This window comes from Neopsephotus bourkii, unplaced genomic scaffold (assembly GCF_033783945.1).
Source record: "Neopsephotus bourkii isolate Nb327-2 ecotype Australia unplaced genomic scaffold, CSIRO-AGI_Nbou_v1 NB_941, whole genome shotgun sequence".
In the NCBI taxonomy this organism is placed as follows: domain Eukaryota; kingdom Metazoa; phylum Chordata; class Aves; order Psittaciformes; family Psittacidae; genus Neopsephotus; species Neopsephotus bourkii.
Window position 1 is genome coordinate 2,330,037 of NW_026901435.1, and position 25,446 is coordinate 2,355,482.

Genomic DNA, 25,446 nt, shown 5'->3' on the forward strand with positions numbered 1-25,446 from the left:
TGGGGAGGCTGGGGAGGGCAGGCAGAGGAGCACCAGGGGACTGATGCTGCTGTGAATAAGAGGAGTTTCTCAGCCTGAGGATTTCCTCCAGGGTCAGCTGAGTAAGGATGGCTGCCTGGACAGCGCTGGTTTCTAACAGATGTTTTCAAGGGCAGTTTGAACACTTATTGGATAACACAATTGACTGGTCAGATAGCATTGCTTGGGTTTGGGAAAGGTGAAAATCCAAATGCAGGCTCTTAAGCTAAGCAAGGCCACTAACAAGCAAGTAATGGCCTTTTCATTCTGGCTTTGTGCATCATGCAGTGAGGTCTTGATCCATGACTACAACTCCTACGCTATAAAGTAATACAAATAATTAATAATAATAATGAGTTGGGATTCATTACGTGTCTTGCACTGCAGAAAATCCCCTGTGAGCAGTTACTGCCTGTGAGAATATTTCATGTCTGGGTGCAATTTGAAAATGTAGTGCAAGTGACAGCGTAATAAACCAAAGAACTTCATCAACTTCTAATTGAAATTAATGAGAACTGAACTACTGCATTGTGCATAAAAGAAGGCTCCTTCCCCAGCCTTAAAAGCAGTTGACTCCAGGGGTGACATCACTCAGTTTGAATTATCTTTTTTTCTACCTCAAACATCATTTTTATTGCAGAAAATTCATCTTATTTCAGACAGACAGCAAAAATCACATTGACTTAAGAAGTTAGACTTTTCCCTCAGTTCCTGCAGAAGTGTTTTTCCTACCTATGTATCAGGTCAGTAAAAAAAACTATGCCCATCTGTATTTTGGATGACTAGGAACTGAAAATACATTCCTTACCTACAGGACCAGTTTCTACTATACTACCTCAGAAATTCATGCATAAACCAAATCTTAATGAAAAAAAGACCCTGTTATTTCAAGGTTATTTTATACCTCTGTGACAGAGGTATGAAGGTGAGAAACAACATCATGCGAAAGCACAGTGCACTGAGGCATGTCAATGTGTTTGTCAAAATGGCTGTGGAAGCCCCTTTCCCATCCCCTGGCAGCAGAAATTAATAACAGAGGTGGTTGGTACTGGTCATTGCATTTTATTACCATGCCATAACACAGGCAAATATGATTCCCCATGCTGACGTTTGTCACCATTTCACAGACCCCTAAGAATTGCAATGGGGCACAGCCCAAGCCACTCAGCTCAAGGTTACTGAAGCATTCCTTGTTTTCATAATTACATATAATATTTACTTTTCCAATAGCTTTTTTTGCCATAAACCCTGCTAAAACTAGAATTAATCTCTATTCTTTGCACAGCTCTGCAGAGCTTTAAGAATGTCGAACTTGCTGTAAGTTTTAGCACAGCCATTTACATCATTCCACACTACTATATGGCAGCTGTTTGTGGGTCACCTGTGAAGGGAAGAGTTGTTATGATGTACTGGACTTGCAGACAGCAGGCACAAATCAGAAGAACTGTACTTGGAGGCATATCATTAAATTTAAACAAACAGCTTTACTGGAGAAGTCATTCTTCCTGTGAGATCACTAAAGCTGCCATTGCTCATAAACTATTTAAAAGACCTGAATAAAGGGATACTTAAAATTTTCAGTTGATAAGACTTAATGTTGTGTTTTCGTGTTCCTTTGCTTCTTATTCTCCTACTTAGTAGGATTTTTTTTTCTCAGTGCCAAAAAATTCTCTGCTAATGGACACCTACTTTCAGGATTATTAGAGAAACAGGATATTTAAATACTACCTCTGTCTAATACCTACAGAGAGACCTAAAGCTCTCTGAGATTTTTGATGGCTGCAACATAATGGATGGTTAGCTTGTGACAAAAGCATGCCACATAAGCTGAGTTCAAGTGAGTGTCAGTCTGTACCTCAGATATTGTTGGTTTATTTCTTTTCATCCAAACAATCTAACAATTGTTGTTTTTCGTATACCATCAGCCTGCACCCTGGGTCCAATTCAAAGACCATGAAGTCAATGGAGATTATTCTAAGCAAAGACAAAAAAGTTTCTCCAGAAACAGGAAACAGCTTGTGGTATTTTGTTCTATTTTATTTTATCCAAATGCAAAGACATAAAAACTATAACTTAGGTGAATTTTCTGAAAATGTTTCACCTTCCAGAGACTTAGAAAGCAGTGCCCAGAGTCTGCATGTTCTTCTCCAAAATGTTTACCCTCTTGGAAGTAGAAACACCATGTCAAAATCCCATCTTTCATAATGGAATTTACTACTTCCTGGCGGAGAAGGATGCTTTCTCCAGCAGTATTATGCACTAACAAGGCATGAATCAATTTACATTTTAATTGTAGGGGAGCCAGTAGCATCAATTGGTGAAAGTGCTTTTACTTTACCTGAACTCACAGTCATTGGACACTTCCCAGCAGATTTCCCTTTACGGCAATGCTTACTTTTACCATGACATCCCTTGAGTGCTCAGCATCCGTAAAGATTAATAAATTCTTCCCAAACTGTGGTAAATTCGTTACCAATGAATCTTCTTTCACTACATGGAATTCTAAAAAGACAGTTTATTTTAAGCTTTTAACAGACTGTTGTAGTTAATTGTGTATATCAGGCAAAAGGCTTGGTTGCTAAGAAAATCTTTGGCATGTTTCCATGGGATTTGTGTGTTATTGACAGAAAAAGCACCAAATGATAGGAAATGCATCTGTTAATTTGAATAGTTAAACAAAAAAGAGAATAGAACAGTTTTCTGCCCAACTTCTGAGTTAATACAAGCCGAGGCCAAAAATAACATCGATCTGTCAGTTTATAGATACTTGTCTTTAAAGATCTGATTTAAAAGAAAGTACACCCCCGTTTCTGTGTGGATAGAACATATGGTTGTCAGTGGCTGCCCTTACACTGCTGCACAGAGGTTCCCGGGATGAGCTCAAAGTAAAAATATGTTATTTGCAGAAACACCCTGTGTGCTTGTTCCTTCCAGAAATCTCAGTTGAATTTACATTTAATTTTCTGCACTGTGCAGTTGTCTGCCATGTGATCAGACAGGGCTTTCTCCATAGTTTTTCCAGCTGTCCCCATTGCAGTGGTCCAGAAGAGGGAGGGAAAAGATGGCCTGAGACAGGGAGAGAAGACAAAAGCTGAACCTCCCTTAAAATTCCTCGATACTGCTTGCCTCAAAAACAGACACAGCAGGAGGCATCCAGGGCTTTAGCTGAATGAAGTCTGCCTGGAGGAACAGATGCCTAGTACTGGGTCATACCCTAGAGCTCAAAATGCAGCCAGGGAAGTTCTGCCAGGTACAAGGTGGACACAGCCAGTGGCAGAAACAGCCAGGATCCCAGCATGGACATACAGCCCTGTACAGGCCAAGGTTTAAAGACTAGCTGACTGTAAAATCCATACTTAGTCCACTTCAAAACTTCTGTATTTTATATTTATAGAGAGACTAGAGTCACCTGGCAATCAAGATCAAGCAATGGGATTCCATCCTATTGATACATTCCCAGAAACTGTAATTTAGTTGCTGTGTATTTAGAACTTGGCTATGCTCCATAATCAGTACATGACCTGATAACTTACGATTTTGAAGAATGAATGAGTCCCATAGGTCTACAGGCCAAATAAAACAGTGGATGTATTGTGAAAGGATATATTATTTAGCAGGATAGCAGAGTTCAATAAAGCAGTGTAGTGGCCAAGGAGCCTATTCAGAGAGTAGTTTCCAGGCATACTGAGAACACGGATCTCGAGTGCAAGGTTCAGAAAATCCTGTGGAAAGTGAATTATTCTATGAGATGATAAGGGGTTCTAATTCTTTAATTCATGTTGGGTTTAGGTATCATTTTTTTATGTCTCAACAAGGAAAATCAACCCTACAGCTGAAGCCTACATCCATGTATGGCATATGTGTTGCTCAGTAATTGCCTCCTACAGTGTTTATTTTCCTGGTGAGACAAATCTTGATTTTTGGTTTTCTCATTTAAATGCTTCTTTCTTATTTCAGTTTAAATACAGGAGGATTTTATAGGCTGAAGAACAGGTTCATGCCTCTGATTACCTTTGAGCTGATTAAGCAGCAAAACATTACTGGACAATGAGGGAATCTTATTGGAGGTAAGAAAATGGAGAATGTCAGATTCTCTGATATAATTCAATAACAGCACAGGAGAGAATTATTCATTTGCTGGGAGATAAGTAGTCAGGCCTTTTCTGTTTTCTTTCTGCTTCTATTATTCTACACACTCCGTGACTTCGGGCAAGTCCTCCTAACTTCTTGGTTTCTCAGTCTTCCCTTTCTGCAAAACAACAAATCAAGCTGCTTTGCTGGAATGCTGCAGGAATGGATGTGGTGCTTTATAAATACCTAACAAGCTCTATTTTTTGCTAAGAGGCAGAATGGATGAAAATACATATATATATTTAATACTTGCCAGTGTTCTTGGGTTTTTTTCAAGACATGGCAATAAAAAACTTAAAAGCTACTATGACATACCTCATTGAGTGTCAGAGGTTTTTATCAAATATTTGATTCAAGGTTCTCTGCTTGTAAAGCAGCACTGAGGCAAGGCACATTTGTTTAGCCTGCATATCCCTAGAAAGAAATCAGATATGCATTTTTTAAAGCACCTTCATTTACTTATGAGAAGAATACCTATCTGCAATACTTGATACACAAAATGTTTTGTGCCTGCATAACATATGCACAGAGCATATGTTTTAATTTTAGATCCCTACAATATTTCAAATTTAAACAAATTAGCCCAAGGCATAAAGAACTATCATACTTTGGGTTTTTTTCTGGTTTTTAACACATGCCAGATTGTAGAGAAGCATTTTACTGATGAAAAGGGCAATCATACACCTGAGCATATTTTATTTACTCCTCATTAAGGACACAATATACCTCTTTTTTTTTCATTTAGATTTTCATGTAGTGAAGAAAAAAAAAAATCACTGGTAATGATCATACCTTGTTATTTCTTTGCATGTTTTTGTAATCATTGTTTTAAGGGCTTTTTGTGTTGAAGGTGCCATTCAAACTTTGTTATTCAGAACGATTCCTCTTAAAAGTTGTCCAGTTTCCATGTTTCATAACCAGGGAATACAGACATGGCCCTGAACTATTTCAAAGATAGCTGCTAAAGATAACTTAAAAGCAAGTCGGAAGGTTTAAATTTACTGTTCAGGAGTCCACATTTTTAATCCTGTGAAATGGTATCTATTATGTATATTGAACATGTACTCCAGTAAGCCCTCTTTCTCCCACAGAAGGCTTAGCTTAATATGGGATGCTGTTTCTCCAATCATAAACATTCTATGGCAGTTGTCCTGGGTTTAGCAGTGGCAGTCATTTTTCTCTTTCTTGGTAGCTGGTGCAGGGCTGTGTTTTGACTTTGAGCTGGGAACAGAGCTGGAAAACAATGATGTTTTGGTTTGGCCAAGGACTCTGTGGGCTTCATGCTCTGCCAGGGAGGAGGGAAGCTGGGAGGAAGCAGAGACAGGACACCTGACCCAAACTGACCAAAGAGGTATTCCATACCACAGCACGTCATGCCCAGGATGTAACTGGGAGTTACCCGGAAGGGCGAGTTGGACTGCAGGGTTGGAGGAGGTATGGGTTGGTGCTTGATCGGGCTGGGGGGGGGCAAGTTATCGGTCACCTGGTGATGGGGTGTTGTATTCTCTTCCCTTGTTATTTCCTTTATCATTACTATTATTGGTGGTAGCAGTAGTGATTTGTGTTATACCTTAGTTACTAAACTGTTCTTATCTCAACCCATGGGAGTTGCATTTCTTTTTGATTCTCCTGTCCGTTCCCCCAGGTGTAGGGGGAGGGCAAGAAGGGGGGGAGTGGGTAACAAGCTGTCTGGCTGTGGGTTAAACCATGACAGCAGTGTAACCACCAAAGGTGATTGCATCACTTGTTATATAAAATTTCAAACTTAATTCACGAGTGGGAAGTCTCCTGAAAATCCTCTAACTGAAGGGAAATTCAGTAGCCAATATTCTTGCATGTTACTGGATACTCAGCTTTTGCAAACAATTGTGTAAGCCACTTGAACAGAAACAATGAACAGACTGCTTAAATGGCCAATTGCTAGAACAACATTTTATATGAGCCCAGATTTAACACCCGTATGAAGCAATACCTCTAAACATCCTTCTAAAATTTCTTTGGGTGTTCCTCGCTCTGTCCACACGGACTCTTTCATCACCAGCAGGGCTGCCTAAAGGGCCCTCATGCCCTAAATCTTCTATTTACCCGCCCTGCTCTTATGAACCTTCCTCAGCCTGTCTAAGTGCAAGTATCTGGGATGGCTTGAGCAGAATTAATTTAGGTCTTTGCCAACTTGTCTTTTGTTCTCAGGAATGGCTTATTAGCAGCTCAGACGGGAGGCTGAGGAAGATGGAAAGGTCTGGTGCAAAAAGGCAGGGAAAGGGAGAGAAAGGGAGGTGTGTGTATTGAGGGGTCATGCAAAGGGGAATGAGGGGGGAGAAGCTAGCTAAAGACTGAAACCTCTGTGGTTGGCTCAGCTGGAACAGGAAGCAGATATGTCCATGGTGAGGTAGCTCAGAAAGGGATCCAAAGCATGAACTCGTGAAACTTGCTTTCAGGCACTTAAGTTATTACATTCAGTGCAGCACCAGGTAGTGCTAAGATACAGGAGATGATGAGTACAACGTGTATGGCTGTAATCCCATCCTTTCCCTGGTTTCTATCCCTCAAGCAGAGATGCATGCAGCCATAGCTTACTCTCTGCAGGCAGACTCTTACACTCATTTCACTCAGAGAATGTCTCTCTTCCTTTATCATCCCAAGAGAAGGCTGTGGGGCTCACCTTTTACAGTCATCTAACAGTGAGAAACCTAAACCAAGCACTAGTTCCAGCTGTGTCTCCAGCCTGAGAAAATGAAAACTCCAGTCACTCCTTTGAGGAGCTTCCAGCCCTGTATGGATAAAGAAATGTTTGATGTACCATTTTCTGGAAATCTTCTATTTCCTTATGGCAGCACCGGAGTACCCTCCTGTGTGGTTCATGTTTCTGTAGTGAGCACAGCAGGGCTCTGTAGGGAGCCCAGTCACGTCAGCTTGCCTTCAGTATGTGTTGACAATGCCTGCCAGACAAACCCCCTGTCAGGGACGAACATGGCCTCTTCCCTGGATGATCTCGTAGTTGGGCAGACACCAAACTGCTGAGCTTTTGTTTGAAGTAGGGCCACTGTCAAAATAAACTGGAGTGTATCTTAGGCATATAAGGAACCGAAAAGCATTAAAGGATTGAAACATTCCCTGGATTAGAGAGAGCAGATTCAGATCCTAAATTCTGTATGAATCTCATTTTAATTTCACCTCTTTTTTGTCTGTTTGTTTTTGAGTTCTAGTCGTAAAAGTTTTTCCTGCCGTCACATAAAGATGCTGTTACGGATCAAAGAAGTGGGATTCTGTGTCCAACTCTCAGACTAATTGACTACCTAATTTGTGTTTCAGAACAAGTCCAAGTCCTCATTTTTTTATTGAGAGATGCATCAGTGCTGCAAAATAAACTTTTCATATGGGCTGCCGTAGACCTACTCTTGATTTATGACATTATATGATCTTTTGAGGTCCCTTCCAATCTCTAACATACTAGAAGCTGAGTCAAGCTAACGTTGTTCACTGGATATGAAGAGAACAAATGTTAAGTGCTCTGGGGAAGCACTTTTCCATTTTGAATTTTATATGAAAACCAACAGAGTCTACTTCTACTTTTTCCAGTGGAGATGAGAGGGTAATCTGCTGCAACTAGGGGAGGTCAAAAGTAGCCTGTGTTTTAAACAGTCGTTTCTTAACATGGGAGTTAGTCACTTTCTCATGTCTCTTTGTTTCTTGGTTATAGTTAACCTTAAAAAGAAGAATGCTTTAAAATTCAAATTAACTATAAAATCTATAAAAATGTAACATCAAGCATCCCAAACCAGGCACTTGACAATTACATTTATTACTGCACACTGACTGAACAAGATACTGCATTAGATACAGAAGGACAATTGACATCAAACAGGCACTCTACATAAAATGCAACAATATGTATTAGAGAGGAAAGGCATTTGGGGGGCATTTGATTAATGTACTTTTAATTGGACTTTCCTGCCTCATTGGTTTTATTCTCTCAATTTAGCTCAAGCTGCTCAAATACATAAATAGCCAAAGCACCTACTATAATTAACAAAACACACTGTTTGCAAATTACCAGATTTGTCAGACTGTGCATAAACAAATAGTATATTATGCAAATGCTGTTGAACTACAGAAATATAAACAGGCAAAGAAAGTCTAATATTCACTAAAAGAAAACCAACCCCACAAAACCTGACATCCTCCTCATTGAAAGCTATTATTTGGGACACTTGATCTTTTTAGTCCTATATTTCATTAAAAATTTGTAGGATGTTCTGACAGTGCCATTCAATTTTGAGTGTACTAATTTATGTCCCTCATGTGAAGCTCCCTGGTCATATAAAGCATATGTGAGACCATATTTGTACCACAAAATTTAAGCAACAAAACTGAAAAGCAAATATATATTGAATGAAGAATGCCTACAGCAAAGAAACCCAACACAAAATGTTGGCTTCTACTGCTACATATGACTTTTAAAAGATTCTGGGAATTTTAAGAATCCCATGGCATGCACTATAAATCCAGGCTGTAATTCAAAAGAATACTTAAAGTGCACAATTGCTCATAAAACAGATTAAACATTTAACAACTGAGAAAACCATGTAGGTAATTTGGATTTGATACTTACATTCTCAGCAAATGTGAATGACATCTGGCAATAAAGCACATGGATAGAAATATCATAGAGTATAAGCTGAGTGAACAATTTGTTGCATGAGTATTTGGAAGGAAAAGAGCAGACTGAAAAATGTGCATCTTCCATGTCTGAGCAGTCAAATCTTCGCACAGGATTTAAGAACCAGTTAGTATAATATTTAATATCTTTTTAGAGGTTTTGCACTTGAAATAATTTTTAGTTACCATACTAAAACCCCCCAAAGAGCTCTTCCTCAGTAAATCTTCTGTAATTTGCATTTTAGACTATGTACATTTCTACCCTGGGAGCACCACCTACTGTTGAACATCTACATGTACAGTGTATGGGGGAACTCCTACCAGGTTGATAGTCCTTTCCAAGTTTAGATTAGAATACACAGCTTTTCCTTTAAAACAAACACTGAAAGTTAGAGACAGATTCTGCAAGTCACCTGCATAATATATGAGCCAAGAGGGAAAGATGTGATCCTTTTCCTCCCATTAGGTAAATATTTGATTCAGGAAGACTCAAATATTGGATTTATTACATATTTACTACTCTCCATCCCTTCTTCACTACTCTTTGCCACAGAGAAATGTCAAATTATTATTTACTTTATAGTGCTTTTCCATTTCACCTCACAAATTCAGTCACATAGGCTTGAATAATTGTTAAAATGCATACAGTTTCCCTCATTAAGCACTCACAAATCATTTTACAAACATTATTGTGGTCCTCCCATGTTGTCTACTTCACAGTTACACAAAGCTAATAGTAGCTAAGATGTTTCCCATTTTCTCATTGGGAAAGAGGATTTTTTGAGCTGGTACTCAATTTGCAATGCTGGTATTTCCAGGGAATGCTTAGGTGACTTGCAGACTGACTGGGCACTGGGTGGTCATTACTGCCCAAAGCAAAAGGTTCTGGAACACGCATGCTTAGATAAAAAAATCAATTATAGAAGGGAAGGAATTTAAATTGAATCTACCTAGCTACGTTGCTGAGGAAAACAGTAGTGATGTGAGGTAAATGTCCATTAGGAGGTAATAGCTGGAGTATGCTCCACCACTGCTGTCTCTATGCTGAATATGTAAAATCGCTGTAAGTCAGGAAATTCCTTTGGGAAAACTGCTCTTCCTGCTTTCCAAATTAATTATATTAAATGTGGTGAATTACATTAAGGAACAGGAGCATGGAGGAAAGGTTGGAGGAAATTTATTTCCATGCTACCAGAAATTTTCAATGAGCTGTTTTCATGGAGGTGCACAGGGTAACTGAATTCCCCATACTATCTTCTTCTCCAGCTGGGATAAATATGGTAAAGACTTGGAACTTTTATTTTAAATGCATTTTATTATTTATTATATATTTCAAAATAATTTAAATATATTTAAAATAGATTTTCAAGAAAAAATCTTCCTTCTGATGAGCTGAAAGGACACAGAATCCTGAATGATTGCCTGTAATATGCGTTCAATACACATATCAGCACTGATGGTCCTCAGATTTGTAGTTATAACCTCTTCAGACTCAGAGTTTTTCACTAGCATTGCATCTGTACACCTAAGATACATGTTCCTCAATGGTCCAACATCCTTTAAGATGAGCACAGGACAACAAATTCATAGTAAGTATTTATGAAACATTAAAAATCTAAATGCTGATTATCTCTGTTATCTGTGCCTGTTATCTCCACATCCAGCTATCTATCTCCTTTAGCAAGAAAAAAATGAAAAACTAAACGCTTTTCTTTAGTATTCCCTGTCCTCTTCAGTTCCATGTCTTGTGTCCGAGGAAGATGGTATATACTAGTTTCACTTGCATGTGCCTCCAAAATTTCCCAAACAGATTCTGAAAGCCTTCTGAAAAACAAATGATTCTGCTTGCTGCAATTTGGGTTTTTTTTCAGTGTACATGTTTGGTTTGAATTCAGATTGCCATAGCTATTTCCTATTGCAAATAAACACTTTTATCACTAAAGCTTCCAATTAATTTACTCATTGCTTCACTTTGTGGTAGAAGCAGTTCAGTATGCTGAAGAACTCTGATTATATCCATATGTTTAAGTTAGCCATTACTTTTCTGAACTCTGAATGGTGGGAGGCTGGATCTAAAGTCACCATCGAAATGTATGACACTGTAGTTATTTAACATTTACCAATATCATTGTAGCATAGTCACTACATGAAGGTGAATTAACTCAGTCAAGTTAATGAGTAGAATTTCACAGTGTTTATCGCTATATGTGTATTAAGGTTTGCCATTTCACTGGTCAGTCATTTCAGGCTATGGATGTCCTAAAGTTATGGCATTAATCTTACATTATGAATTTTTTTTTTCTAAAGTTAATGAACATTCAGGAGAAAGGAACGGAATTAAATATTTCAAACATCCTCTCAACACATTTGGAACTGTCTGAAATCAGACTGTTCCCGCTGAAAGTGTTTTAAAAGCATTCTAACACTAACAGTTTTCTTTGACAACCCTGAACAAGCTCTAGAAATATTTCCTTATAAGAAGCCTCCAGTTTCTCTACTCATATGTCCACCCTGCAAGCACAGGCAAGTATTACTACTGTGTTCAGTGTAACAATTCAATGGTCATAGAAATCAGAAGTACTGGAGAGACTGGATGAAAATCCACCTCCATTGAAGATAATGTACTGACTTCAGTGAGACAGGATTTCACTCAAAGCGTAAGAAATGTTTTTTAACTATATGGTCTATGCATCTGCAATACCTGAGGAAAAAGGAATATTCTAACCATAGAGCTAATTTGTGTCATCAGAACTGTTTAAAGAAAATTGCTGTTTCAGTTAATGACTTGTAACAACTATACCCAGCTGTTAAAACTAAAACCAAACTTGAAAAACATCTGTGATGAGAGATCAATCATTTCATGGCACCTAATTGAGATGTAGCCAATTAAAACAATAAACAAGATCACACAGATTTTCACATCGCATCAACAATTCGTCTTTCACGATATATAGCTTTGATTATAACCAACATTTGTTTCATTGTCCAAGTGTTCTTTTCTCAGCTTCTCAATTCAAAACTCCTTTAGTGCATTTCTAAAGATGTTCTAATTTACCTGTTTCTGCTGCTGAACTCACTCAAGCCCCTGAAAATAATTTGCAGTGTATTAGCTTCTGTAACACATTATCTTTGCCCTCCATGTCATATGGCAGGTGCTTGTGGTACAAAGTATATTAATTTCAGTATTGTAAGATCTTTTGGTCTGAAGGATCATAGACAGCTCTAGGGAACACCGACAACCACTTCAAACCATTTGAACAAATATTGTCATTTTATCTTGACTAGAAAGAAAGCTTCATCAACTTCCATGCCAGATAGTCTGATCAACATTCACACTCAAAAGGATTTGTGGTCTCTAAGTATCACTAAAATTCTGGTTATCAGGCAGGATTCATTTTATTCCTTTTTAGCTCTTTATAAGGAAGGGGCTTAGTCTAATCCAGTTTCGAGATTTCACCTTCTCGCAGTGAAGAGAAACGGGCTCCTCTGGAACATGTTTCATCCTGTCTGTCCTCGAATAGAAGCTTGTGCTGTATTCCTCCAGAAAAAGTCCAGGGCTGATGGGGCTTCTAAGGGTAAACGAGAATCACCCCACAGAGAGCGAGCAGAAGAAAGCACATTATAGAAAAGCTGTTTCTGCAGAAGCGAAATCAAGAAATCATGGAAGGGCGGTTAAGAAGTGCAGCAATGCTACTCAAGCTTTCTCACCAGCTTGCACCACAGTGCTATGACTGGCCATAGTCAGGCTTCATAGTCATCTCAGCAATGCCAATTCACCACTACTTTTCAAAGCCACTGCTCAACAGGACATATTCCCCCATTCTCAAGCGTTGCCCACATTTTTTGTCCCATGGATGTACAATGTCCTGAAGTGCATGTTCAACTAACTTGAAAAGCAGTCTATGCTGCTGTCTGCCTTAGTCTCTTTGTTAGTTATTGCTTACACACCTTTTTGTGTGATCTTCAAACATCATTAGCATCAGAATTTTGTTGCAAGTCTGGGCCCTGCAGCTGAACCCATTAGCACCTGTAAAAAGCCCCAGGTGATAGCCCACTGGTGATACTAAAGGTATGACTACATTTGGACACTGCGGGTTAAATAGTTTATCATTCTTTTATTACATATCATGTACGTATCAGTACAGTTTAGATGTGTACAGTTTCTCAAAGTGTTGCACATACCAACTTATGTGGTTGTTTATTTATTCTATTACCTTTATAGATTAAACATGAAAGCTCATTAAAAAACAAAACAAAACAACAATATACTAGGATTCAATCTATTTTCAGTAAAGCCCTCTTAGCTGCTATTGATTATATTCCCCTCTTTTAATTCTTAACAAATCAAGTCCTGTATCAGTCATTCCAATAATTTGACCAGGATTGATATCAGGCTGTCAGAACTGTAATTAGATGAATCATCCTGTTTGGCTTTAACGTAAAAACTGGTCACACTCTTCTAAACTTGATATAAGTAGATTATTTTCATTTGCTTCAATTAAAAAAATAAATCATTAGCTATGTGATTACTTGCTGTAGATCAGAATTGTTTCAAAGCAAATTCACAAAGCTGTATAGTATTAAAATATCACAATTACTCAGGTTTTCTTGTGGCCCACAGAAGCATCCAGGAAGGATGCTCTCCATGCTTAGACTGACAAGGACTTGGCTGTAGCTTCACTTCACAGCCTCTGTAAACACAATCATTTGTGGCTGTTTGTGTGGCTGTTAAGGCAACCTCATCAAGTAGAGAGACTTGTCTCCTCAGTCTAGTCAGAGTAGAGCCAATCCCCATAGGCACATTTCCAAACTGCAATCCAGCTGCTGCCACAGCTATGCTTGGCTGCTGAGCAGAAATAGGAAGTTATCTCAGACTCCTGGTCTTGAATACACACTTCTTATAATATTACAAATCATAGAATCATTTGGATTGGAAAAGACCCTTAAGAGCAAGTCCAACCATTAACCTAATACTGTCAAGTCCACCACTAAACCATTAAACTCTAACTGCCACATCTACATGTCTTTTAAATACCTCCACAGGGATGGTGACTGCACCACGTCCCTGGGCAGCCTGTTCCAATGCTTGACAAGATTAACCCTTTCAGTGAAGAAATTTTTCATAATATCCAATCTAAACCTCCCCTGGTGCAACTTGAGGCTGTTCTGTCCTATTACTTCTTACTTGGGAAAAGAGTCTGGCACCCACCTTGCCACTACCTCCCTTCAGGTAGTTGTAGAAAGTGATAAGGTCTTCCCTGAGTCTCCAGGGGAGACCTGTCCATGCTAAAAAAACCTCAGGTCTCTTAGCTACTCCTCACAGGACTTGTGCTCTAGACCCTTCTTTGGACCCACTCCAACACCTCAGTGATTTTGTTGTAGTGCTGGGCCCAGAATTAACCACAATATTCAAGGAGTAGCCTCACCAGTGCCGAATACAGGTGGATGATCGCTGCTCTGGCCCTGCTGGCTGTGCTATTGCTGATAAAGGCCAGGATGCTGCAGCCCTGTACTGCAGTCACTGACTGCAGCGATAGGAGAGGCTGTTTAGAGAATGTTCAGGAGCCTTGCCACCTTCTGAGTTCATTTCCTCACACATCACCGTAAGCCACACTCATTGTATCACAGGGTACATCCCTGCTCATTTTCCTTATTATCTGTTTATCAACCCATGGGCCATGAATTTGTCCATCCCCTTTTGAAGCTGCTGATACAATCTGCCCCCACAGCTTCCTGTGGCAACACTTTACAGAAGTTCACTATCCACTGAGTAAAAATGTACTTTCTTATATGTGTTTTAAAACACTCTATCTCTAATTCCGGTGAATTTCCCTAGTTTCAGTATTGCAGGTTTTGGTGAACAACAGTTCAGTTTCACTTCACCTACATTGTTTTTTAATTCCCCTTTGCTTTTTTCTCTCCAGACCGAAGAGTCCTGTATCTTTGCAGTATGTCTAGCTCCTGGAAATGGAAGAACGGAAGGTTTTAAGCCTCTCATCCTCTGTTTCATTCCATTTCCCACTCCAGAATGGCCATCCTTTCCTCTCATCCAAATGTGATGGCAATACAGATAGTACCATGCAACTGGAGGTGGGAGGGAGGGACTGATAAATATGTTTGACTTTGCCTATAGTTATGGAACAGCCCTGTTGTTCGCAAGGCGCTTGCATGTATCCCAAGTTCTGTACCTAAGCCCTGCAAACAGCTATACGCACAAGACTGCTATTCTCACAGGATTTGTGAAAAAGCAGTTCATTAAACACATAATGTTGACATATACATGAGTGAGAGGCTCAGTGCACTCTTTCTCCATACACACTCAGATTGCCGGGGCTGGAAGTTTCTCGTGATGGTGCTGGTGTAAAGCAGTTTCTTCAAGGATGACACTGAATGCTAGTGAGACTCCTCAGCAATAGATCATCTTTTGAAAGTCCATCAGTTGAAGATGGATGTGCCTCTTTGTCTTTATGATTTTTTAAACTGTTAGTGCTTAACACTGTCTAACATGTGCTTAGTAATATGTATTTGGCCAATTTTCTGCTTGCCAGTCTGGAAAATCAACACAGAGTCATCTTTCAGTATTGAGTTTGGTACACAGCTAATGTGAAGGGAAAACACAGGACTGTTAACAAAGACAAAGAGCATGAGCTGACATTATTTCCTTCAAGCTTCATTCAGCAGAATTGCCCTGTGGAGCACATTATTCCCAAAAGCACTTTCAAAATGAGTGGGTGAACATCCTCTATCATTCTGTAATACTTGTTAAATACCAACACTGCTGCTGGGAGGGATGGAGAGCATGGAGGGTGTAGCTAGAGGACTGACACTCCTGACCAAAGGACAACACCTACAATTACAAAAATTACAATTCTTAGTAAGTGTTTTGGAAAATAAATGACGAACAATTTAAGTGGGTGAAAAGCTGGACAGAGCCTGGCCCAAGCGTACAGCTGAAACATATGCCCACGGAAAACAGAGACAGAGACTCTCCAAGTAAAATACTCTGCCTGTATCTGTCAGTGGATCTGTAGTATATCATTTACAAAAGCAAGAGTCTTACAAATATTTCCTTAATGGTTTCCTTAATTATTCTAATTAATGAGGGTCTAGTAGGTTGCTTCTTCAGTCACTGGTGAACTCAAATGTTGTGTTTCTATTCCTGCCTTGTCTTCAGGAATCCTGTAAGACAAGAAGTCAAATATACAAAACAGTGATGAGGAAGTGGCCAGTGACTGGAACTTGGAGGAAAATAATTAATAAAAGAATTATCATGATTAAAAAGGTACAGTGCTGGAAAAAAACACATCTCCCAAGGGAAAATGGTTTACTGTCTTACTGCCTGGCATGATTAGTTGTGTCGTGGATTTTTTCCTTTTTTTGCTGATCCTAGTGACAGGAGAACATACATTTGATAGAGCCTTTTTATTCAGTATATACTGAGCTGCAACCTCATATTTTGAACACAACAGAGAATAATGTATTACTAGGCAATCTAATATCTAATGATGAGCAAATAATACAGGAATAAACTAAAGTCCCACTGAACCCAAATAGCTGCTTAAGCTGAACCAGCTATGAAAGTATAATTATGTTTGGAGAGTTCATCTTGCCGTTCTGAATAACTCTAAATATTTATTTCACAAATCTGTTCATATGTTGTTGGGGGCTTTTTAACTTCCCTAAGTCAATTAATGCAATATGACATGAGAGTATGCGCAGCATCACAGTGCCATAACACTGGCAATACAAGTTCCACGTTTTCTTTGTTAATGCAGCTCTAGAAAGAATACTCTGACATGCTATAGACTACTAGATCATCATTGCTTTGCAATGAAATCCTAGTTGTCTGAATCAGTTGGGTGACATTGAGGATTTGCAGCTAATTGCAAATCAATACAGAAGTGGAAGATAACAGTGGAAGAAGTAGCTTGTTAGAGGGAGAACTTTGAGTTACAGATTTTCAAATACCGGGCTTCTATGTGTAATTAATCTTTCTCTTCCCAATGTAAAGCAGGTATCTGCTGTGAAATAATACTATCCATTTTTTCTTTAGAAAAAAAATCATGGTGGGAGTCAAACGAAAGTTATTAAGAGATGTTAACAAGGTGGTTCAATGGGCTTTATTCAGAACATGCCAACAGAATTCTTTTTGCTTGAAAAGACAATGCTCTGAGTCCCTAAAAATCACAGTTTAACTGTACAATCTGATCCAATCAACAGTGCTATATGCATGAAAAATGTTCCCAAAATCCATGCTGCTGACAGGGCTTCATTACACTTACCACCTTAGAGAACCTGCCCACTGAGGTTCATTTATAGTTGATTAGCTTAGGCATGGAAGAGAAACATGATACATGATTATATCTGCACTCAGCCCAAAAACATTAGCAGTGCTGATGCTGTGAGTTCAAAAAGAAATTATTTGCAAACAAAAGTCTCTATGATCTGATCACTAATGTCAAGAGAACACAAGTAAGCGTAGCTGTAATTTTAGAGCAGGCAACAGCGCTCTACAGCTCACTAGCTGAATTATTTTCCTTTTAATGTCAAACCGAATATGCTGTTAAAGGATGTTCAACACAGTAACAGAGCATCACATTAACTCTGCATAGCAAAGGCTGAGCCTCCCAAGGAAGGAGGATAGCAATAGCCAAGAGCTAGAAATCTATCCCAGTGAACTCTTTCTGTCTGTATCTCTCCACCTCAGTGAGAGCTTTTGAATTTTAATCTCTTGGTCTCCATTTTACATACTTTCTTTCTGACTACAGAAATAAGGCAGGAAATGTATTTCTCTCCTTACAGTCTGTCTCACAATGTGCTCCACATGGCTCATTCTGGACCTCAGATACAATACATGGTCTTAGAGACCCACATCAGTTTTCATTTCTCTCTTTTCCTTTCATAAGTTCCAGTAAAAATATAAAGTGATCCTAGAAGTGAACAGAAGAAACCACTTAATTTCTGCAGGAGGACAGGAAGAAACACTCAGCAATCCACATCTCTGTGATGCCAAGAGCTTCCTAGCCCTGCTTGTTGGAGTGGCTGGAATTCCTTTGTGCTGTTTTTCAGCTGCTCCCCTGCTGACCTATGATCCTGCTCCAGGCTCTGGCATCTATTGCTCACACTGGCATCAAACTGGTAGGAGTGGGATGGATGGAGGTTCCCCTCCCCTGGCAACTTTAGATTAAAGCCTTCTTCACCAGTTTGGCTATGAATTGCTAAATTGGAATTTTATCAACTGTCCAGTTTTTCTAGAATAGCCAAAGAGGAAAAAAACGTATTCCCATGGTAGCTGCAACAGCTGTTTTGAGAGTTCACATCACAAAGATCAGGAAAAGAATTATGAGTTCCAGTGACAGCCGAAAAACCTGCTTAGACTGTAGTGAAATAGTAGACGCTGGTCCTGAATGTCCACAACAGTTTGTGTCTGCAGGCATCCTCCCAGATGAACTTCAGACCCAGTGGTGCAGAGCATCCACACTGTCCAGAATGAAACTTCCTCAAGCACAGACTTGCTCATGTGCAGAGTGCACAGCACTTGACTTGGGTCTCCATGGGACAGTGCACAGTAAAACATAGTAATAACTCTGTGTGTGTGTGTTTGTGTATGTGGTAGGATGAGGTTTTAGTTCAAAGTGAATTTAAGGACTGTGCTGGATGGAGCCCACCTGAGTGCAGTTTTTATAGCATGATGGTGAAAGCATTTATTGCTTATTCTGGGGCCTGGCATCAGCCCAGTGGAGTTTAAGGGTGTCTTAAGCCTTCTGGGCTAGTGTTGGAGGAACATGAAGCCCCAAGGAACAAAATCTGGCAATTAGAAATCATCCCTGTCTGCAGAGAACAATCCCTGGGACAAATGATCACCAGAACTGCTCCAGATGGTCTATCCAAAAGAGTTCAGGGACAGCTTTGCGTATGGTACTGAGACTTCTTGACCTGTCCTGGAACCACATTTGCCTCTTTCAGTGTCATTATCACCTAGGCACCGCATTGTTCTTCTGTGGTCATTTGATGACAACCTATGTAATAGCAGAGGCTCCTATTCTTTGCTCCTAAGTGGATTGCTTTGTACTTGGCATTGTTTAAACCTACTCCATCCTCAAGCTCTTCTTCAATTCCCTTTTATATTCTCTGATTGTTTTATACCCTTGATATTCAAATCCTTTCTATGCTAATGGTGCCTCTCAATGTTGCATCATCAACAGATTTAATTAGGATATGCACATTTTCCCATGACAACGTATACTACATGAAAATATTAAATTAGAGATCAAGACAGACCGAAACTGCTCCTGAAGGAATTTTACTACATACTTTCCTCTAGGATTATGATTGTGTTTTCAGGACAACTCCTGTCATCTATGTTCTGACTACCCTCTTTTCAGTTCTTATATATATCCTCTTCTCTGTGTGGAACAGAGTGAGTAAGCAGCATCCAAATTGATTAAAGCTGTTGTATTTCAAAGGAAAGATAACACAAAGAAAATATTTTTTTTGTCTGAAAAAAAAATTGTGTTATCATAAAATCTACTTTTGGTGAACACAAAATAGATCTTGCTCTATTTATCCCAGTCATACTGGCAAAAAAGCAAGTAAGCTCGGCTTTACTGTGTAAGAGCCCCCTTCTTCTTTTCTGGTTCTCTTTTTGTTTATACACCTAAATTAAATTTTACTATTGCATTTATTTCATCTTAATTCATCTTAACTTTCAGCAATTTTTGATTTAGCTCTATACTTTTTGCCCTCCAGGGAACTGTTCAGTCTTTTTTGTATTTCAATAAGGGTGTCTACTTACTTCTAATATTGTTTGGAGGTTGCTAATTGTCCAGTTTATCCTGAACCTTTTCATACCAGTTTTGGGAGAAAAATTATATACTATTTTTTGCAGGTTTGCCTTCAGAAAAATCCAGTTCAAGCATTCCTTTCCCAAAGCACTTCAGTCCAGCCTGCTTCACTATACAGTTTTCCCAGCTTGTCAAAGTTTGCCCATTTAGGATTGTCACTGTAGGTAGAGATCACTTTTGTTAATCCTTTCATTTCATGACCATTCTTCACCAAACAACAAAGAGCTCCTTGGTTAATTCTCTTAGCCTAAAAAATTACAAGCTCTGTTAGTTTTGGCTGTGGTTTATATGCCCAGATGAATGAGTTTGAACGAAGTTGTTCTACCTGAGGCATCTCCCTTGCGTTTGTTTGAAGAGAAGATGAATGAAGTGCCCTTGGCTTTCCTGTCCTACCTGCATGTATAAACACTTGAGTGTTTTAAAATATAAGGTCCTGTGGAGGGTGTCATGTAAATGTCTATGTCTGAGATAGTCATTGCAGGTTCCTCTTAGAGTCCTCGAAGAGAAGCAGGCATTTTGAGGTTGCAAATCAGAAATAAATAATTCTAGTCCTTCCAGAGACTAATTTTGGATAGGGAGGCTAGACAGTTAGCACAGATGTAGGCATCTACACTGCAGATTACTGCTCTGAAAGGAGATGAGTCAAACTACTGGTGTGCTTTAACCAGTTGTTTGTGAAACAAACTACTGCACCCATTTTAAGTGCTAATGAGGTTGTGGATTCTCTCTGCTACCTATTACCACTGCTGGAGACAGAATACTGGGTGACTAGGACCTTTGATATGATACAGTTTGTCATGTTCTTATTGCAGACATTTTTCAAGATAATTATGCTACTTAGATTTTAGTTCACTGATAATTAATAGTAGCGAGATTCACTTGCTGGATGATAATTAGTATTATCTCTCAATAGTCTTGTATATATTAAGTACAAAAGACAATGCTTGCTCAAAATGAGGTGCTAGTCTGAAAATCTGCCTTAAATTACATATTAGGTTTTGTACAGGATATAATAGTTTTTGGAGACCTCTACATTAGGTAGTGCATACAAGCTGGTGTTAAGTTCATACAAGGTTATCTACTAAAGACAATTACTCCATTGTCCCACACAGCAAAAATGATGCGCTAGTAAACATAGGTATGTCTAAAATTGTACGGTTCACTTAAATTTGCATGGCTATAAAAAAAAAGTACACAATTGCTTTTTGCACTGAGTCATTGTGATCAGCCTTGTTTCCCTATATTCTCAGTTAAGCAGCTAATAAAAGATGAGAAATTTAACGTTACTTCATTCAAGCCAGGAATGGCTTTTCCCCTGTCTATACAAAAATTTACTACTGGAAATATTATTCTAACAGCAAATAATGCAATTAGGTATTTGGTTTTGTTTAGTTATTGAAATGTAGGCCCAACATACCTTTTCTGCACATGTATGCCCTGGTTTGTTTCTATATTAATCAGATATGTGAAGTAATAAATTATTTCTAAAGAAATATGTAAATTTTTACTGTAAGGCTAAGGAAAGCAGAGCAAAGTGCACTGACTATTATGTAATAATGAAATACCTTGACATCTAGACCACTTTATGATACTATTTTATCTTCAGGCTGACATATAAAAGAACAATAATACTGATACTAAGCAGTATAAAAGTATCTAGTACTACTGACATTTTGACATAAGAAAGCTTAAGATGATATACAGGTACTCAGTGCCAAAAGATTACCTGACTTCCACAAGCTCAGCTGAAGAGATAGTCTGGGAAGGTGGAGGTGAATTTCCCCTAGAAGGTGATGTGCAGTGGTAGAAGGAAAGAGTACTACTTCCATTTCAGGAACACTAATTGCTGCATCAGAAAAGTTTCTCATGGACTGTTGAACTGTACAGTCATGGCATTTTCCAGGTAATCACATTTCATCAGTTTAAGCCCTTATTGTCCTTCAGCAATATTCACGACAGTATTTAGGTTGTAATATTTGCAGAGAGTACTTATTTTTAAATACTTACTGATTTATTTATTTTCCCATCAAAACTGTGTCTGGGGTTTTCCACAATATTATAAGCTCAGCTATCCTCTGGAAATCTCTTGTGATGGGCAGTTCTTTAAATCTTATCTACTTACTGATCAGACAGCACATTTTTAAAACAGTTAGGTAGTAAACAATGGACAGCAAGTACTATTTGTGGAAAAACAGACTTTCTTTTTATAAACTGTCATGGTTTAAGCCTAGCCAGCAACTCAGAACCATGTAATGGCTCACTCACTCCCCCCCACTTTCTTCCTCCCTCAGCTCCCAGAGGGATGGGGAGGAGAACTGAATGACTATAACTCCCACGGGTTGTAAGAACAGTCCAGTAACTAAGGTATAACACAAACCACTATTGCTACCACCAATAATAGTAATGATAAGGGAAATAACAAGGGAAGAGAATACAACTGCCCACCACGCGCTGACTGATACCCAGCCCGACCAAGCAGTGATCTAGCCCTTCTGGGTAACTGCCCCCAGTTTATACAGTGGGCATGATGTGCTGTGGTGTGGAATACCTCTTTGGTTAGTTTGGGTCAGGTGTCCTGTCTCTGCTTCCTCCTGGCTTCCCCTCCTCCCTGGCAGAGCATGAGACTCACAAAGTCCTTGGTCAGACTAAACATTACTGAGCAGCAACTGAAAACATCGGTGTTATCAGTGCTATTCCCAGGCTGAAAGTCAAAACTAGAGCACTGCACCAGCTACTAAGAAGGAGAAAAATGACTACTACTGCTGAACCCAGGACACAAACACACAGCTACATCAGTGAGGAATAATTCAATGATTATGCTGAGCATTTACAACCCATTACATAAAAAAAAGACAGTTGGGGTACAAGCCTAGTTGTAGAAGGCAGTTCTTTGGAATTTGGAAGTTCATAAATTTCCCTTTCTGTAGCTTCTGATGTCTAAATGGCACAAACTTGAATATTACATGGGATGGATGTAGTCAAAACAGATTAGGTTTTATAACTGGTTATGTCAAGAAAAAGACTAGCCTGAATTGCTTGGCATTAACAAACAAAACTCATAAGGTATTTAACATGCACACGCAGCAATTCTATTACAGACATTACATGGTATTTGCCAATAAGTGATCTTTGAACATTAGCAGCTAGGGAACTCAACAGTCAGCTACATTAAATTCAGCTGTCAAGTAACAGAGTGACTCACAAGAACTTACAATGAATTTAGGAGGAAAATACCCCAAGTAATTCCAGTTCAGTACATGTATGAGAAAAAGCAGTCTCCTGCCCATTGTGGCTATGATCTCAAGAACTAATCTGAAAAACAAGCTCAAGTACTTCACAAAGCTCCTGGTTAAGAACACAGGAGGCTGAGAGGAAGGAAAAAAAAAATTAAAAATCTCTTTCTTTTGTTTTCTTGTGGCTTAAGATATAGCAAAAGTGCTCTCAGCACCCTGTCAATTACCTTGAAATTTAACTAAACCAAACTTAGCACAGTCAGTTCATGCTGTACTACCAGGTAGCATTATGCATACTCCCCTATTCATCTGTTTGCGTGTTACTCTTCCAACCACTCTTCAAAGAGCAACTACCACAAACAGGTGCTGGATGGGGGGAAAAAAGCAACATCCCAGACTCTTCATACAGAACATATTCTCGACCCACCTCTTTTTAATTCTGTCACACCAGATCTAGCAACAGCATGTCTGCAGACTGCAACCTAGGCTCTCTTAGATATTGCAAGTAACGATAACCTAGGACACAGTTGACTCACGCTATTTTAATTTATCTCACTATGCTAGCTCAGAAGAGCTTTACTGAAGCAGACTCATGTGGATTTACCCCTCATGTCTGAGGATAGAAAATAATAATGGAATTCGTAATTAGAAAAATGCCAGTTTCATTACTTCTGACCTCCATATTGCAGTTCCAGGTAAAAGAACAACTGCTCCATACTCCTAGATGAAAAACCATTTAGATCAAGGCTCAGCAAAGAGCCTTGGACAAATCTGATACATCTATTTAAAGCCACGATGGAGAAGAGCAATTTATCAACATCAGTAAATCCTGATGAATGCCAAGACATACAAGTCTCCTAAATCGAATAAGGACTTCGACCAGGTTTTGTCTAATAATTGGTGGCTGAAAGCTGAATGTGAGGTAGGACATAATTAATTGGATTCTCCCTCCTCATAGCACAGCATAGCCCTGGAGTGCAGGCTGTGAAGGTTTAGGATGTCAAGGAAGAACAGGAAATTAACTTGCAGAAGATATGGGAACAGAATTCTCACCTTCTCCAGCAGGTAAGTTATATGGAACTTCATGGTTTTTTGACTGACCTTTCCAAGCCCCCAAACCTGTTTTGAAAGAGAGGAGCTCTTCACTCCATCTGCTATCCCCGACTGTCACAATTGGCCCAAATACTGCGAAATTTCTGTATATACTTGGCAGATATGAGAAATGTGCATTTGGTTTAGGTACTTAACAATACTTAATTTCACCATAGCAAGGTACTGATCTAGAGACAAAAGAGTTAAGGCATTATTTTGGGCTTGTTAAACAGATTAATGCACTATTTTGGCTTGTGAAACATATCAAAGCTTGCTCTGCCAGGGAACAAATGAGATTTTGCATGATCATGGATTTATGTAATCTTGGGCAAGTCATTTACACTTTCCTTCTCTTTTACCTTTTTTTTTTGTCTTCCTTTTTTTTTTACTGGGAATACCAGTGCTAGTTTGAAATGAATTTGTGGAATACATATAAATTAAAGTTTATGACTGTGCTGTAATAATGGAACTATGTAAGTAACCTTCAACTAGACCTGTGACACTAATATTCCTCCCACATTTCATCAAGGTATGGAGCATGTGGATGAAGCTGCAGGACTTAAGGCATCCAGCAGTTATCAATCATAAGTGCAGAGGCAGAGGCATATTTACCTAGCTTTGTGATGTTTCCTTGAGACATTGCTAATACAAGAAAACAAAATGCTAGGGTCTGCACCTGATCTGTTTGGATTTTGCACTGTGATATAAATATCAATAAAAACACACACACACACATACACATAAAGGAAGAATTCACAGGAATAAGCAAGTTTCCTTTCCTTTAGATCAGTTTCTCCTGTGCAGGGGGAAATGGGATCCTGAGTAACTCAATTTCCTTTAATTTGCCAGAAGACAGCTTTCCCTGAGAAACAAGCTTTCAAGCTATCAGGCAGACCAGCTCTAATATTCACCCATCAGTAATCTACTGTAAGGATAACATATTTTAAAAAGAGAAAGGGATGTGATGATCCTTTTACTTCTCAGCATTTTTCATAGTTGTTCTGTTAAAAAGTACTGCTTCTTTGAGACATGGTCTTTGTGCAAATACGTAGGTGACTAAGATAGTTGATACTTTTCAAAACCCACTGGTAAAAACCCCCAAATCTCAGAAACCCTAAATCCCAGGCTTCAAGGTAATGATAGCCAAGATGCCAGTAATTTATCTTTGCTATCTAAAATAGAGGGCTTCCTGTTGTAAAATTGTTAGCCTCACTGTTGTGAGGATTAATCATCCTGGGGGAGTGGGAGAAACCAGGACAGAGAAGAAGCACAAGTAACACAGTCTAACCTTAATGAATGTTGAATTTCCACTGACTTGTGCCAGCAGGCTGTTCATGCCAGAAAAATGGCAGATGATGTACAACATAATTAGTGTCTACCTAGTGGAAGAAAAGACAGATTAAAGAAAATTTATCGAAAGAGTAGCCTAATTATTATCCTATACTTGAGAAAATTCCATGGAACCTGGA

At 39.0% G+C, this 25,446-nt stretch overlaps 2 long non-coding RNA genes across 2 annotated transcripts; both read right to left on the minus strand.

The window, feature by feature from the left end:
* Positions 1 to 2,518: 2,518 nt before the first annotated feature.
* Positions 2,519 to 25,446, minus strand: LOC133214923 (uncharacterized). The gene is made up of 4 exons (XR_009726267.1): positions 25,266 to 25,446; positions 4,465 to 4,563; positions 4,215 to 4,267; positions 2,519 to 3,084 (listed from the first exon to the last, which is right to left on the minus strand). It is a non-coding gene; the product is annotated as an uncharacterized LOC133214923 (long non-coding RNA).
* Positions 7,933 to 10,416, minus strand: LOC133214953 (uncharacterized). Its single transcript, XR_009726280.1, has 2 exons — positions 10,213 to 10,416; positions 7,933 to 8,889 (listed from the first exon to the last, which is right to left on the minus strand). It is a non-coding gene; the product is annotated as an uncharacterized LOC133214953 (long non-coding RNA).